The 17,300-nt window shown below is 32.2% G+C and overlaps 1 pseudogene; it reads right to left on the bottom strand.

Moving 5' to 3' along the window:
- Nucleotides 1-6,767: 6,767 nt before the first annotated feature.
- On the bottom strand, nt 6,768-6,886 carry LOC111737395 (annotated as a pseudogene).
- Between the last annotated feature and the right edge of the window lie 10,414 nt (nt 6,887-17,300).

The following is a 17,300-nucleotide window of genomic DNA, read 5'->3' on the forward strand; positions in this document are numbered from 1 at the left end:
ACTCTGGCCAGGGCAGCAAAGAGAAGGAAACTAGTTCTAATTCACTAATTAAATGGCTTTTGAAAATTTGGAGGCAAGGTGGGGTATGGACAATAGCCAGCATTACATGAAGTAGAAATGCCAGAACTTCTTAGAAGACAATAGAAAAAGGAATAAAACCATTCAGAGAAGTAGGCATGTTCAAGCAATTTAATTATAGAAGACCCACCAGTCGGTTATATTTCTTGGAAGGACCCTCCATTTTTGCAGGCAGTAAAGGGACAACACTGGCATTAAGAGGTTCTATAGGCTGGGACTTTACGGTTGGAGATTCTGGCCCATAGTTATGATCATTGACTCCCAAAATAAAAAAGGCCAGGTGGCTACACTTAACAATCAGAAGAAAGATGGGCATAATCATTGTAATGGCCATCAATTTCTGAATGTCATCCAGGGTAATATGACATCTGGGGATCTAAAACAATAGATAACAAATTATAGCTTTCCTAGAGAAGCACTGACAGATAAAAAAAAGGGCATGCAGTTAAATTTAAATTTCAGATTAAAAAAACAGTTATTTTTTAGTATAAATATGTTCAAAATATTACCTGAGACATATTTATAGTAAAAGCACTTTCATTATTTATCTGAAATTCACATTTAATTGATCTCCTGTGTTTTTATTTGCTATATCTGTCACACTTACCTTAGAGACAAGATGACCGGCCCACAGAGTACAGCTCGATATATATAATTAAAGGTCAAGAATAGATGAGCATAAAGCTTAGGTCTGCCAGCCCCTATGGGCAGATCACTATCTCTTTCCAAGGTTCCAAACTTAAGCAAGTTTTCACACCTGGAATCCATTAGGTAATGGAGAGATCAAGGTCCCCTTGATGAAGAGCCAGGATGCATAGTAATAATTCTCCCAGCGGTTCTCCAAAGGAACTTATGTCCATTTATTCAGGTAATCATTCAGTGAGGAAAAGAGAATACCTACATTAAAAAAAAAAAAAAATTGACAACATATTCTGAATTTACATTAAAGCCAGAATCATAACGTCATCATGGCACACTTTTTAGAATGTCTGTGCTTGGGAACCAGGTAATAATAAATAGAGTTACTCAGTAGCTGATCTACTGAGTCCACAGGCCCATCCCTGGTCATTTCCCACTTCTCTCCAAGTAAGTGTCACTTTTATTGCATCCTACAAAGTGTTATTGTGATATTTAAATTTTTGTTCTGATGCTTCATAACAGAGGTGTGAGTCAACCCAGGCTAGCTACATAGACAAGAAGGAATAGTAGCTGAAAGGGAGGACAATGAAAAATGAGAAATAGAAAAGAAGATGATGAGTTTTAGTTAAAGCCTCAAACCAAACGCAGCATCAGGGATGTAGTTTATGCCACCAATTATTCTTTTATAAATTTTCCAAGAAATTGTGATCAACCATCATCTTTGAATTTATATATTTTCTAGAGTAAATTTAATTTGTGAAGCAAAAAGATTCATCTGTGTGGGATAAGGATCTGACTGTAGTAAATGCTGTTGCCACTTATCAATTGCCATACTTTTTCTCCCTAGCTGCTGTAAGTGCTGAGGCATGCTGTAGCTAATGGCATATATTTGGAGTCTTGTATAGCACATAGCTTTAGCCATTACCAATTATATAATTTGCAAAGTCCAGTGAAGATTATAAATGTGGGACTTTTTCTTCAAAAAGCAGGAAAAAGTTGTCACTAAAGGAAGCCATGTATAGAGTACTAGACGTATCATGAGAATTACTTCATAAATTATATAAATGTCTAACCACTATGCTGTACACCTGAAATTAATATAAAATAATATTTTTTAAAAAAGTAAATTAAAAAAAGAACTAACCTATAAAACTTCCTCTTTTTTCATGATCTCTTTCTTGACTTGTTCTGAAGTTTTTTTATTTTCTGTTTAAAATTAAAAGTTTAAAGTATTTGCATAAATTTTATCATTCATCTTTATAGTGTAGAATGCCAGTTTTGAACACAAATATTAAAACATTTAAGTCATATGTAGAATCACCAAAATTATACAATTATAAATCACAACTCATACATATATTTTCTTCTTACAAGAAAAGTGAAAATACACAAAACTAACTTAACTGCTTTTCACTTCTTGATTTGCTCACATTCTACCAACACTCTTTTTCATGAATAAGGAAGAACTGAAAAGGAAAAGAACTATTGGTGGCCTTTTCTTTCCTCTTCCTTTTATTATTTTCAGAGTAATAGTTGGCTAATGGAAGTAACAAGAATAAAAAAAGAATAGGATTTCTAGGTCATTTGTGCTTCTTAAAACACAGTTACCTCTCTTCTTTTCAGCAAGTTCTGGTTGACTCACTGAATCTACATTTCATGGCTATACTATACTTCCATGCTCATGGGGCATTATAAATTGCTATGTGCAATTCAGGTAGCAAGAAATGTGGACACATATTACATGCAATTCCTCTGTTCACTTACATACTCCATTGTCTCATTGGAGTTTACAAGTTCAAAGATAATATCACTGAGGATTTTAAACAAAGACAAGAGAGCACTGAATCAAGTGTGGGGCCCTTCTCAGTGCTGAGTTTTGTGCAGTTTCATAGGCTGTACCCTCATGAAGCCAGCCCTAATTTTGGCTGAGGAATGCAGCTAGACTGATGGGAGCAGCCTTGACAAGATCACCTGGTAAGTTATCTCTTTCAGCCCCAGGTGGTAGACAATGAATTATTTATGGAGCATAAATGGCTGGTCTCCTTACTTCAAGGCCGCCCACTCTGGTGGGTATTGTTATCCAGAGATCCCTTGCCTTTTCCTTGGGTCTTCACAAAACTATACTTTATCTGAAATCATATTCTTGTTGATATTCCTTTTTCCTCTCCTCCTCCCCTCACTCTCAAGTTTATCCTGAAGAATACATGAATTGTTTCTGGCTCTGTTTCTAAGAAACCTAATCTAAGACAGCATTTGTTATACAAATCCAAAATATTAAATCTTTCTTATTTAAAATATGGTAATTAATGTTAATTTGTATAGTCAGAAAAGATTCTCTTATATGTACATTAAATTTGTGGTTTTAGAGATTAAGATAGAGCTGCATTTTCCCACTTAGCAGGAACAAATATCTACTGGAAATGACAATGTTGTTCGTTCTTAAATGTAGACACATACTTCAGAATACAAAGAAATTGAGAAGAGGAAGGTGGTTTTGTCATAGCTATTAGAAGAATAGCTACTGGGAACAGAATTATAATTCATCAAATGTTAAGGTTATTATTGGTCTTAAGAACCTACTTTTCTCTTGGTGATTAGGCAATCTTTAATGATCCCTCATGGCAGGAACATGATGACAACCAGAGTATAACTGGTCAAATGTACTGGTCACAAAGCAATAATTTATCTTAAGGTGAGAAAGAGAACACAACTAAGCTACTTCTGTGTGTATAGGTTATATAAAGACTAAGATGGTCCTTACTCTCCGAAATTAAAAAAAAAAAAAAAATTACTAGATGAAGGACTATGCCTATCTTCTCTTGGTAGTCTAATCATTCAGCCATCTAGTTCTGAGAGCCTAATAACATTTGCAATTGGCTTTTTAAAAATCTAAGTTAAAGATTTTTTTTTTATTATTTTTTTTAATTTTCACTTGGCTGAAACCTTTTATGGAGTGTTTTTAACTATCTTTCATGTATGTGTTTTAGAGGAATAAAGCAAAAGATCAAATCATATATATATATATATATATATACACATGTATATGTGTGTGTGTGTGTGTGTGTGTGTATGTGATATATATATATATATAATCACTTCTTCTTTATCCATTCATCTATCAATGGACACTTAGGATATCTCCATGTCTTGGCTACTGTAAATAATGCTGCAATGAACATATGAATTCCCATCGTTTATAGTAGTGTTTGGAGTTTCCTAGTTTTAAGGATCTTGTTTTCTTATCCATTCAGCTACCCTATCTTTTGATTGGAGCATTTAATACATTTGCATTTAAAATAATTGTTGCTAGATATGTAGCTATTGCCATTATATTATTCATATTCTTGATCTTTTTTTTCTTTCTTCTTTGTATTATTAAAATAATCCCTCTAACATTTTCTGCAACACTGGTTTGGTGATCATGAACTCTTTCAGCTTTTTCTTAACTAGAAAGATCTTCATCTGTCCTTCGATTCTAAATGACAGCTTTGCTGTGTAGGGTAATTTTGGTTGAAGGTCCTTGCTTTTTTTCGCTTTGAACATTTCCTGCTAATCTCTTCTGGTCTGCAAAGTTTCTGTTGAGAAATTGGATGACAGTCTTATGGGAGTTCTCTTGTAGGTAACTAACTGCTTTTTTCTTGCTGCTTTTAAGATTCTCTCTTTGTCTTTAACATTTAAAATTTTAATTATGTTGTGTCTAGGTGTGAGCTTCTTTGGGTTCCTCTTATTTGGGACTCTGAGTTTCCTGGTTTTATATGTCTATTTTCTGCACCAGGTTAAGGAAGTTTTCCATCATAATTTCTTAAAATAGGTTTCGATTCCTTGCTTTCTCTCTTCTCTTTCTGATATCCGTATGATAATAAAGTTGGTTCATTTGAGACTGTCCCAGAGGTTCCTTAAACTATCATTTCATGGGGAGGAATTCTTTTTCCTTGTTGCTGTTCTGATTGGGTGTTTTCTGCCTTATCTTCTAAATCTCTGATTTGATTTTCTGCTTCATTAAATATACTGTTAATTCCTCCTAAGGTATTCTTCATTTCGATTATTATAGTCTTCATTTCTAACTGTTTTTTTGTTTTTGTTTTTTTTTGTTTGTTTGTTTTGTTTTTTTTTTTATGTTTTCTATCTCTCTGTCAAAGTTCTCACTGAGTTTATCTACTCTTGAGTTCATTGAGCATCCTTATAACCACGGTTGTAAACTCTGCACCTGAAAGATTGCTTGTCTCTGTTTTGTTTAGTTCTTCTTCTGGAGATTTGCTGTTCTTTCATTTGTGACATATTTCTTTGTCTTTCCATTTTGGCTGCCTACTTGTGTTTGTTTCTATGTGTTAGGTAGGGCTGTTATGCCTCTTGGTCTTAGTAGAGAGGCTTTCTGTAGTAGGTGTCCTGTGGGTCCCAGTAGCACAATCTTCTCTCATCACTTCAACCAGGTGCTCTAGTTATATCCCTTTTATTGGTTGTGTGTGATCTCCTGTTGTAGTTGAGCCTTGACTGCTGTTTGCTCGTCAATAAGAGGGATTGATCCTTAGGCTGATTGGTTGTGATTACTGGCCATGATCAGTGGAGGAGCTGTTGTGCAGGAGCTAACTTTACAGAGCAAGATTTACTTTAGCAGGGCTCTGGTACCTGCCTTGTCTCCCCTTTGGGTGTGACATCCTCAGACGTGCCCTTGAGTGGTACTTCGGCTTAGAACAAAGCTGGCCACTGAGCATGCAGGCTGGGGCCTCTTGTGAGGGGCCCTGCCACAGGTCAAATTCAGCTGCATTTTGTGTCCTGCCTGGGGCCACCCGTCATGAGCCACCAAAAATCAGATGGCTGCCACCCATGCTGGGCTTAGAAGTGCCTCTAGAGGCCAAGCCTTAAACTGAGGTTGTCTGCTGCTAGTGCCAAGCTTGGGGCTGCTCAGCAAGAGTCACAGGGCACACCAAGGGCAGATATTACTCTTTTAGGTTTTTAATGCAAACCCTTGAGAGTTTTTAGAAAAGTCTGCAGCATAAATAAAGACTTTTTTTTTTTTTTAGAAAAAGCTACTGGAAGCAGCTTTGGTGAGCCTATAAGTTGGGAGGGGTGGGGTCCCAAGGAATCACCAGGGTGGGGTGACCAGTATTAGATATGTTGATGGAGACTCAGATATGGCATCTACCTGGTTCTGCAAGCCAAACAGGAAAGGGCTTAACAAAGGAACTATGTCCTCTGCCTGCCCTCTGTCTGGGAGAAAGCTGCTCCTCCAGTCCTTACCGTGAAGCCAGACTACTCATGTTCTCCCCATGTGTCCCTGGAGTCTTTCATGTTGCTGCCCCAGAGCTAAAGATCAGAGCTAGTAAGTTCATGCGGGTCCCTTAAGAGGAGAATATATGACTCCTGCAACCCTCTCTCTCACTCTGCCACAATTTCCACTGGTTTTCACAACCAGAGTTTCTGGAGACTTTTCCTGGCATTGGAACCATGAACTGAGGACCCCAGTGTGGGACCGAGACCCGTTAATTTTCCAGGGGAACCTCATCAGCCAAGATATTTTTCCCGATTGTCAACCTCCACATGCTGGTGTGGGACCATCCCATTTCCCACCTCTCTTCTCCTAACAGTCTCTAGGTGGCCTCTTCTGTGTATCCCTAGTTGTAGGACATCTTTTGAGCTAGACTTCAGGCTATTCCCAATGATGGCTGTTCTATGGTTTAGTTGTAATTCTGACATGATTTTGAGATGAGGTAAGCATAGCATTTACTTACTCTGCCATCTTGACACTTAAAATATTATTTAATTCATTTTACTTTTTTATATTCTTACATTTTCTGTCTTAACTGATAACTTCAGTACTTTTACTTGTATTTTGATTTCTTAATCATGTGCATTTTTAATATTGTCTTACTTTTTACTTTCTTTTTGTTCTGCTTTTTAAATATTCTCTCTCTTACTTTTCTGAACTTTATGTTTATTTATTATATATTTATTTACTTACTTACTTATTTTTAGGCGAAGCAATCCTTGGTTGACTTCACAGATTGCAAGGACCTTGTCAGCTTACAATCTCTTATTTTTTTTATTTTTTATGCCTACAGCACCTGGTCTTTCTAGTTGGTCTCCCATCCAAGTACTAACCAGGCTCGACCCTGCTTAGCTTCTGAGATCAGACAGGATCAGGCATGTTCAGGGTGACATAGCTGTAGACATAATCTTTATTTTTAATTAATTATTTTATAGACTATTTTTAAAACAGTTTTATACATATAGAAAAATGTAACAAGAAATATGAAGAATTCCAATATATCCCATGTACCACCCCTCACTTCCCCTATTATCAACTTCTACTCCAGAGGGGTATAATTGTTATAACTAATGAATCTACATAAAAGTGTCACTATCAACAAAAGTCCATAGTTTATACTGGGGTTCACTCTTAATGTTATGTATTCTATGGGTTTAGACAAATGTATAATGATATGTATCTACTATTATAATAGCATACAAAATAGTTTCACTGATCTAAAACTCTTGCCTATTTATTTTTTTCTCTCTTGTAAGCTCTAGTAACTACTGATCTTTTATTGTCTTCGTAGTTTTACTTTTTCCAGAATGTTATACTTTTGAAATCATACAGTATGTAGCCTGTCATATTAGCTTTGTTTACTTAGTAATAAGTTTTAAATTTCTTCTATGGATTTTCATAACTTAATAGTTCCTTTTTTTTAACACCAAATAATATACGTTGTCTGGATGTACCACAGTTTATTTATCTATTTACTTACTGAAAGATATCTTGATTGCTTCTGAGTTTTAGATATTATGAATAAGCTGATTATATATATACATATATATATATATATATATATATATATGTATGTATATATGCATATGGTTGCAGATTTTTGTGTGGACATTTTCATTTCTTTTGGGTAAATAACAAGGGAACTCATGCTGGGTTGTATGGTAAAAGTATGTTTAGTTTTGTAGGAAACTGCCAAACTGTCTTCCAAAGCAGCTGTGCCATTTTGTAGTCCCACAACCTCAAATGAAAGTTCCTGTTATTCCACATCCTTGCAGCATTTGATATTGTCAGTGTTTTGGATTTTGCCCATTCTAATAGGTTTGTAGTGCTGTCTCATTTTTTTTAAAAAATTGTACTTCTCTGATGACAAATGATATGGAAGATCTTTTTATATGCTTATTTACCGGTTGTATATCTTCTTTGATCAGGCATATGTTCATGTCTCTTGCCCATTTTTAATTATGTTGTTCATTTTCTTATTATTGAGGTTTTTTTTTCTTTTTGTATATTTTAGATAACAGTCCTTTATCAGACATGTCTTTTGCAAATATTTTCTACCAGTCTATGGCTTGTCTTCTTTTTCTCATTCCCCATAACTGTCTTTGCAGAACAGAGGTTTTTAATTTTAATGAAGCCCAGCTCATCAATTATTTGTTTCATGGATCCTGTTTTTGGTGTTGTATTTAAAAATTCATCAATGTACCTAAAGTAAATAGATTTTATGTTACTTTGTAGGCGTTGTGGTTATGAAGAGTGTTGTGTTGGTGGAAACTAAGTTTCTGTGTATAGGTTTTAAGGCACACACACTACTGGAGGTCTTCTAGACAGTGATGTAGGTGTTCAGAAAAAGAGCGCTTTTCAGTTAAAACTTTTTTTCTAATAGAGGTCATAGAACCTATGTAGGCTGTGCATATGTTTGGATTTGAATTGAGATCTGGTAACAACATAGTTTTGAGTACTTTTCAGTGTTTAAATCAAAGAATCATATAACTGGCAGGCAATATTGCATTTGGAATTGTACAGAGAACTTATCTCTAAGGAAAATGTAGACAGAAATTTTTGAATATAAAGCAACTTTAATTAGGGAAAGGAATCATAGTATGAAAAAAAATAATTATGACTCGAGACAAATATACCTGGTCACCAAAGTTTGAACTGCTTTTTATTAGCTTGGGGAATAAGCCATTTTATTTTTGTGTGTGTGTCTTATTTCTCTTATGTAACTAAACACACAAACCAGCAATTATAAAACCTACCTCACAGTTTTTGTGAGTCCTATAGCTCATAGAAAACCAATTCTCTTGTCACATAATAAGGTCTCAATAAATTACAGAATTCTTACTTACCTATATTCCATGTGAGTATTAGAAAACTATAGTTTTTGTGATGAATAGAAGTAGCTACGAGACATCTTTGTCTCTCTGTCTTTTTATCTGTTTTTCTTTTCCATCTGTTATATTTATCTACATCTATAGCAATATATTCATGTTTTATTGTGGAAATTTTCTCTTCTACAACAAATAATTTTTTTTCAGAAGGAATGTCAATCTTTTTAAAATACTATCTAACATGTTTTTAAAATGTAGTCTATAATATATAGTATTATTTTATTGCTGGGCACTGGTCATAAACTTGATCTTATTTTTATATAAATTTCTATTTACTCATATAAAGCAAAACGTAAAGCACCTGGTATTTTTAGGTTTGTGAACCAAATATATCATTGAACATAACCCTAGGGAAAGAACAAGTGATCAAATACCTATAATTATTAATGTTTTTCAGTTATAAATTCTACTGACCTAATGCTCTACTTGTAGGTTACTTTTTTGATTCATCTAATGAAGTAAAAAGTCTTTGCTATTTTAATACAAATTGTTAGACAATTTTTCAAATTCAAAATTCTCTTTTCAAAGGAGAATGATATTGTAATTAAACGTTATTTTTACTCATATAAAAGAATTCAGTGTTGTCATTCCAACACTTGTTTTTGATTTCCACACAGTTGGGTATTTATTGAATTATTGAGAGAAGTGGACAAAAGAGAATAAGTAGAATAGAGAAGCTAGATTTTGTGAGTAATAGCTATTTAAGTAATACACAGAAATCAAAAATACTTGTAGAAAATTACGAAGATTATTTTCTTCTCTATTTAATCATATTTATAAAATAATGTTTAAATTATTAAGGTAAATGAAAAATCATAAATGCAAGTGCTGCAGCAAAATAATTCTTATAATCAATGGCATTCCAAGCAGCAATAAGTAATAGCACATTTCATGTGCAAAACAGTTCTCTGCAAATTACAAAATGGTGTCTCTTTTTGAGATTTTTCATTATTTATAATTATCCAACATTATATTTTAATATAATGACAATTTTCTATATGTAAAGCTATTTACTCAATGTATTAAAATGTCTTTTTTGCAATTTAAAAATATAAATTTTCAAACAAAGGTGATGGATATTTTGCTCATATATTTGTTTTTTAAACACTTATGTGCCTCATATTGGACTAGGTACCAAAAAGCTCTCAATTCAGTGTGGGATATAATACATATATTCTAATTCTTTGCTCTACACCCTTGTCATCAATGCATAGTAGGTAGAAAGATTTTTCCTGCCTTTTACTCTGGCCTTAGCTACATGACTTGATTTTTTGTCAACTAGATATTAAGAGGACTCAATATAAATAGAGTCTTGAAATGTGCCTACATAATTGTGCTGTCTTGTTGGGCTCCTAACATCATAATGAGAAGAGCATAATTCATGTCTGCTCCTTCAGGATAGGCCCTGGTATAGACACATGGAGCATACTTAAATCTGAACTATATTCCAAAGCCAAGCTGACTAGGTCCAGTAAACCCCAGCCAATACAAGCCAAATATCATCTTTGATTATGACATACATATATACATACATATATATTTAATATATATATGAGAAAAATAGACATTCGTTTTTGTAAGCCTAAACATTTGAGAGTATTTATTCTACATCATTATTGTGAACAGGAATTACATTTAGTTTAAGTATTGAAATTTTTTTAAAAAAGGAAAAATCTTAATGTTTATTAAAGATTCTCAACCGAAGAAAATGTTGCCCCCAAGGAGACATTTGGCAATATCTGGAGACATTTTTTGTTGTCACAAATCTGGAGGTGTTACTGGCATCCAGTCTAGAATATCAATAGTGCCCAGAAGGTTTACTCTTGATTTATAAATTTAGAGTAGGTATTGAACTAAATCAAATATATAAGCAAAAAATTTAATTTTAAGTGAATGGATTGGAACTACTAGCCAAATATTCACAAAAAACCTCAGCAATGTAGCCACCAAGTTGTCACATATCAATCCTTCATTCTTACTGCTTCTTTTTGAGTCCTGTTCTTTCACTTAGAATATTGTGCCTTGGGACGTTGTTTTCCTTGTTCCAATATTGCTTGTGATTTCAATCTACCCTATATACTGCTAGCAGTCCAATCCTTGGTAAAGTTCTGTTTTGATCATATTGTACAGAATTCATATAGGTAATTTTTATGATTTTCAAAACCTTTCATATTTTGACTAGACCTGATTATAGACTTGTTACTTCAAGAAAAACACACCTACCATCTAACACATATACTAACTTTGATAGTGCATAGTAGTTCTTTTCATGGAATATTTACTCATTTATTTTCATGTTGAATTTATTTTTTAATGTTTGTTCAAGTCAAAACATTGATGCAAATCAGTTTATTTCCTTCAAAGGGAAGGCTTTACGGTATATGTGAGTGTGCATTGTAAGTATATAAGAATGTTTATAATATATATATATATTTTTGTGTGTGTGTGTGTGTGTGTGTGTGTGTGTGTGTGTGTGTTTGCATGTGTGTGTTTGAGTGTTGGACTTGATCTTAGGCCTGCACTAAAATGTCTTTATGCAGTCCTAGGACTGCACCAAAGTGTTTGACATATCTAAGCTATTATCCATTTCTCTTTGATTTTGACATACATAAAAAAGAAAAATCTGGTAGTTAAACATTAAAATCACAAGTTTGGATTAATGGAAAAAAATCTACGGACACGGTATAATGATGTGTATATAAAGATTAAACACAGCACTTCACACAATCAAATTCTGAAATAATTACAATGATCTGAGCCTGTTTGATTTAATACAAATATAAAACTAAGTAAAATCATAATGTGTTCTTTGAGAAGTAGTCTTTATATTTGTATTTCGAGTTATATTTTGCTCTGTCATAGCACTTATAAGTACATTATTTTTGTCTTTTTACTTGTCCCTTTCTCCCTGTGTGTGATAACCTGTAGAAAACCTAATGTGTATATGTGTGTGCATCTATTCTCAATATTTATATTCATAATATATCAGAAAGCCTAGAGAACTGCCAGTGCACAAGTACATTGCTAAATAAATAAATGAATGCATGTTATAGCTATACCCTTAAATTCTATGTTTTTAAAAATATCTTTTAATAAAGATGGTAAAGAGTCAGTATGTTTAAATAATGCATATAATTAATCAACAAGATTTTCATTAACATTTACTTGAAAATACTCAGTAAAGATTCCTATTTACCAGTTTGATACAGAGTATGATGGGATGTTTGAAATGATTCAGTGTGTACTTCTGCCTAGGCATTTCTTGCTTGGGACAACTGGAGTTCTTTGTAGGTTACTATTTTATAACCAATTCTAATTATTTTCAATTAAGAATCATAATGAAGAATTATTATTCATTATGGTTTTTTTTCAGTAAAAAATGCAGATCAAGGCATCCTTTTAATTTGAAAATTTTGCAAATACATATCAATTAAGTTATTTTGGAGAGGAATTTCTGCTAAATATATAAAATAATATTGTTACTATTAGAATTTCTTAATCTTTAAAATATGTTAGAATCAAGAAATATCAATAAAATTCAACTGTAAAATATTTTGAAATTATATTTCTAAATAATAGTATGTGAACTGATTGTGAATCTGATGGTATGGCAGAATTAGGTGAATTAATAAAAGTTGTCTTTAGATAATAAAAGTAGAATATTCTTTAATTTGGATAATTTGATTAAAAATAAATGAAAGGCAATAGAAAATGCTTTCATACACAAAAAGTAGAATGTAATTTCCACTAAATTATAATATGAGCACAAAATCAAATGGAATATGTGAAATGTTAAAATATAAATTAAGTTCTTTATTTGATCCCCAAGATTGTCAATCTTTCTTTGAAATATTTTGCTTTTGGAAATAGAATTAAATTCTCAGTCTCTAATATATGTATCATCCTACTTTAATTCTTATTGAATATTAAAATATTATACAAATCTCTAACATGTCATGCTGAGAAGCACAATTTTTTATTTTGTGATACTCAGATCATTTAGACAACGTGGAAATTTTTCCATTAATTAATCCATTCAATTAAATGAATTTAAAAAAATATTTTAATATAAAATCAATATGTGACCCTACATGTAACTTACATATTTAATTTGAATATATATTTTAGGGGCATACGTTTTATCTTTAAAAAAAAAAAATTATTTTCTGGGCTAATAAACTTTTAGACTAAATTTTATTAGACATTTTATTGATAAAGTTTGGATTTTGGCTTATCGTGCCCAAGCAAAAAAGAATGAGGATATCCAAGCTTATGATACTTCCAGAAAAATAAAAAGTTTCTGAAACCTAAGAAAATTCTATAATTTAGAGCAAAACTCAGATGGCTAATAGGACACAGGGACCAAGAAGAATTGAGCAACTACTAAAAATGTTGTGAATTAAAAATTAAGTTAAACTGAGTCTCAAATTATTTGTTAGTATAAAACTGCAATATATCTTAATATGTCGTATTATTCATTATAACATAACAATTCCTTTGAATTCAAATCTGCTGGCTGAAATGTATCTTCAATTCTATTATAGAAGTCAATGGCAAAAAGAATTTGTAATAAAATCTACATGTTTGGAATGTATCATTCTAATATGTTCACCTCTATGCTTTTCCTACATAAGTATATTCAAGAAAATAGAATTTAAAGAGATCTGTTGGGCAAAGAGTAGCTACCCTACTGCTTCCCAACTACACTGGCATAAGCTTCAGAAGAATCTAAGAATTACAGAACTAAATGTCCTATTTTTAAGAGGGGACCATTAATACAGGACATACATTTAAAAATTTGCTTCCATTGCCTACAAATACCATAAAGAAACATAACAATGCTGTATAAGCACAGAATTACATCACCAGAAGTTAAAGGAAGAGTGCATTTCTATCCAACTTTAACTGATAAGAATAGTAAGCAGGAAAAATGTTACAGAAAATAAAATACCAACAAAAGTCTCCAAAAATGACATGAGGAAAATAAGGGGTCATCATTTGAAATTCTCTGAGAGAGCACTAGAATAAATCAAGGGGAATCGTGCATTATGTGGTCATTTTTATCATTTTATGCTTCTTTACACTTTTTAGTAATTGATAATTTTTATTTACTGTAGAACATCAGTAAATTCTGACACACAGTGAAGTATTCTGCTTCTTAGAAGAGTGAAGGATACACTTCCCTTAAAAATAAGTAGAAATGAAAATAAAGGCTATTGTTAGGCTGTTAATTTAAAAATAATTAAAATATTCTGAGTAATTCTTTTAATTTAGAATTATTAAAAATTAGCCGGTAGATTACAATCTTGGTCTTAAAAAGTGGCTGCTAGACATATTTCTTGACAGTCTGATCTAAATGTCAGCATGAGAACATGAGCCAGTGCATAGAAACGGTTTAAATAACTAACATATTTTATTGAACAAATATACCTGTGGTGACATTTGTAAGTACAATATCTTCAACCTAAGAGACTTCCAGCTAAGGAAATAATATATGTCGGCTACAACTGAACAATAGTATACAAGTTATACTGTATGTTTAATTTTTAAGCACTTTAATCTTTGTGTACCTTTTCACTTCACATCAGCAGAGTTTTACAAAATATTATGGATTTGGAATTTTGGATTATAGATCTGTGTTTTAATTAAGAAAAAGTAAAAAAAAAAATCATTGGACTTAAAATATTTCAGTAGAACTCTTATGTCTACAATGTTACTATAAGAAGAAAGATAATTTATGATGTGGAGGATAAATCCAGGTGGGAATAAACTCTTTCAGTTCTTCGAGTTATTAGGTCAGTAGATAGCATAATGAGGATTTGTATCTAATCAATTAATACTATTAATTGGTCTTATTAATATGTAGCTTTTTTTTCCTCTAAAATCTTTCTTAAATGTCTGTTGCGTATATTACATTTTGTCAGGAGCCATGCCATTCTACTTGCTCTATTGAGAGCTGACCCATCCCAATGACATCTCCTGAGGTTGTTACCAGTTATGTTTTCACAGTTCTTTTTTGTATTTACTTCAGTCTTCTAGGTCAGAGTGATTTATGCATAGTATTGTTCCTCTTCTTGCTCCTGCTGTCAACTTCTGCCTTAATGGCATGCTTATGAGGATGGATGCTATTATTAGCTTCACTTGCTTACATAATATGGAGCCATTATAATCTCAATAGAAGAAGGGGAACAGAATGGTTCAATTATAATGGCTTTAGTGGAAGAAGCTCATGCATCATACTGTTTCTTTATATCTTTTTATTTTTTTTTTAACATTTGACTTTTAAAACTTTTTTTTAAACTGAACTATGAAAAATATTAATGAAACTTCCTTTTTGCAATTCTCAGTGATTTTCGAGTGTGCAGTTCTTACATGGATATACTTGCCATACAAAGACTATTAGAGGTTCTACATTTAGGTCAGAGTCTTAACCAAAATTCCCAACATTATATCCATGATTATTTACATTACTAAGCCCAATCTAAAAATCTCAATATTTCAATATAAAGAAGATACTTTAAAAATATGGAGCTCTTCATTATAATAAAAAAATTACAGTAAAGTTTCCTTTGAGTTCCCTTTTGAACAAAAGTATATTTTTTCAATAAAAAAATTTGTTTATTGTTTCTTAACACAAACATTTAGATGTATATCACTTTGGTCTTTTTATTATCTTGAAATTATCTTGAAATAGTCTGAGTAAGCAGATATTTATGAAAGTATTTATAAATTTTAGTTCATTCTCTAATTTTGAAACGAGTCCAGATTCAACTGTGAGTAAAAAGGTTTCTATCCTACATTTTCAGCTTGTCAAAAAATTAACATTTTTTTACTGCTATCACACAAGACTCTGGGCCAGAGACTTAAAAAATTTTAATCGCACTAATATTTTTCCACAAAGATGTGAATTCAGTGAAAATAATTTTGTAACAATCAAATTGTCACTGTATTTGTCTACTGATGAGTTTATATTATCATTGATACCTTTCTACCATAACTTCCGGATATGAGTCTGCTTAGTGGCATAAAATAATTACAGTAATTACCATAGGAAGATGTCATTTCCTCCACTTGCCACAATTGCCCTATCTCAATATATGTAAGCTCACTTAGTATATCTAATTTTAAGAGTCTGAGGACACACTCTGAGCACTCCTTAAGTGATGCATGGCTCTTTCTTGTGCTATAAAAAGGCTCCAACTAGCAAAGCCTAAATTGTTTTGCATGAATATTCAGTTTCTGCTCATAACAAATTTTCACTCCCAGAAACTTGTAGTAATTCAGTATAAGTTGGCTTGACAAAAAAGAACACACTTAACTTTGTAGTAATATAATTTTTAATGGCTTTTCATGTAGACTTTCTAAACAAATACATAAGGCTAATGAAATAATGTCATAAATAGAACCATAATCTTCTCAGGAGATATTATAATTAATAATTCCTTTGATAACTAACTCAAGAATCCAAATTCTGAATGTTAATTCACAGGTTGAGATCATGACATTGGATATTACCTGTTTCATTACCCTACATGTCTTACAAGTCAATCAACTACCTTGTTGACTATACAGAAAATTAAACCAATCAATAATCCTTAATGGTAATAGTTCTCTTGAAGATTGCCTAGGAGATATTTTCAAAGGGACTGGCTGAACAAAATAAAATTTCTTTAAAAGGCTTATTTTTATTTGCAACCTTGCATAACATTGCTACTGAAAAACATTTGGATCCAGGGGATACAGTATTAGAGGCTCTTGGCAAGAGTAAGGAATCAGTAAGTATTATCTTTTATTATTACTATACTAATAGTTTAGTATTATCAGAAAGAGACCATCTGAAAGAAGGTTTGAATTAAAAAAATTACCAACAACATACCTTTGGGTAAATTTTAAATTTGAATGAGAAGATAATTTAATTTTATGTCTTAGCTGACAGTTCCTTTCAGATGTTTCAGGGCAGAGAAAGGAGGTGCATCTAAAGAAGATTCATGCTTTTAAGTACATACATTATGCAAGGCATAATAATGTTAATATATCTTATTATTTTAATTTAAACTATAAGGTAAAATAAAAACCATAATGTCTGCCTAAGTGAGATTTAGGATGTGGTCATAATGCAAAATGAGAAGTTTCAGGTGTTATCCTGACCATCTTTGTAACTCTTTCCTGACTCAGTTCTGACTTTCACTTCTGTGGGGAAATATCCAGTTCTCAATGTTAGGTTGAGTGGGAGGTATAAATTTGTGTTCTACTTAAGGAAAAGTGCCTAATGAAGCAACTCTGAGGATTCAGAAGACACAGAATAATGAATAAGTAGATATATAAGAGCATCTATTTTGGCAAGAATGAGATATTTTGATTAGGATTCTTTTTCTAGTTCTTTCAATTGTATTATGTAGGTTGCTGCCTACTGTGTATACTCAAAGGCC

The sequence above is a fragment of the Pteropus vampyrus genome, unplaced genomic scaffold (assembly GCF_000151845.1).
Source record: "Pteropus vampyrus isolate Shadow unplaced genomic scaffold, Pvam_2.0 Scaffold26, whole genome shotgun sequence".
In the NCBI taxonomy this organism is placed as follows: domain Eukaryota; kingdom Metazoa; phylum Chordata; class Mammalia; order Chiroptera; family Pteropodidae; genus Pteropus; species Pteropus vampyrus.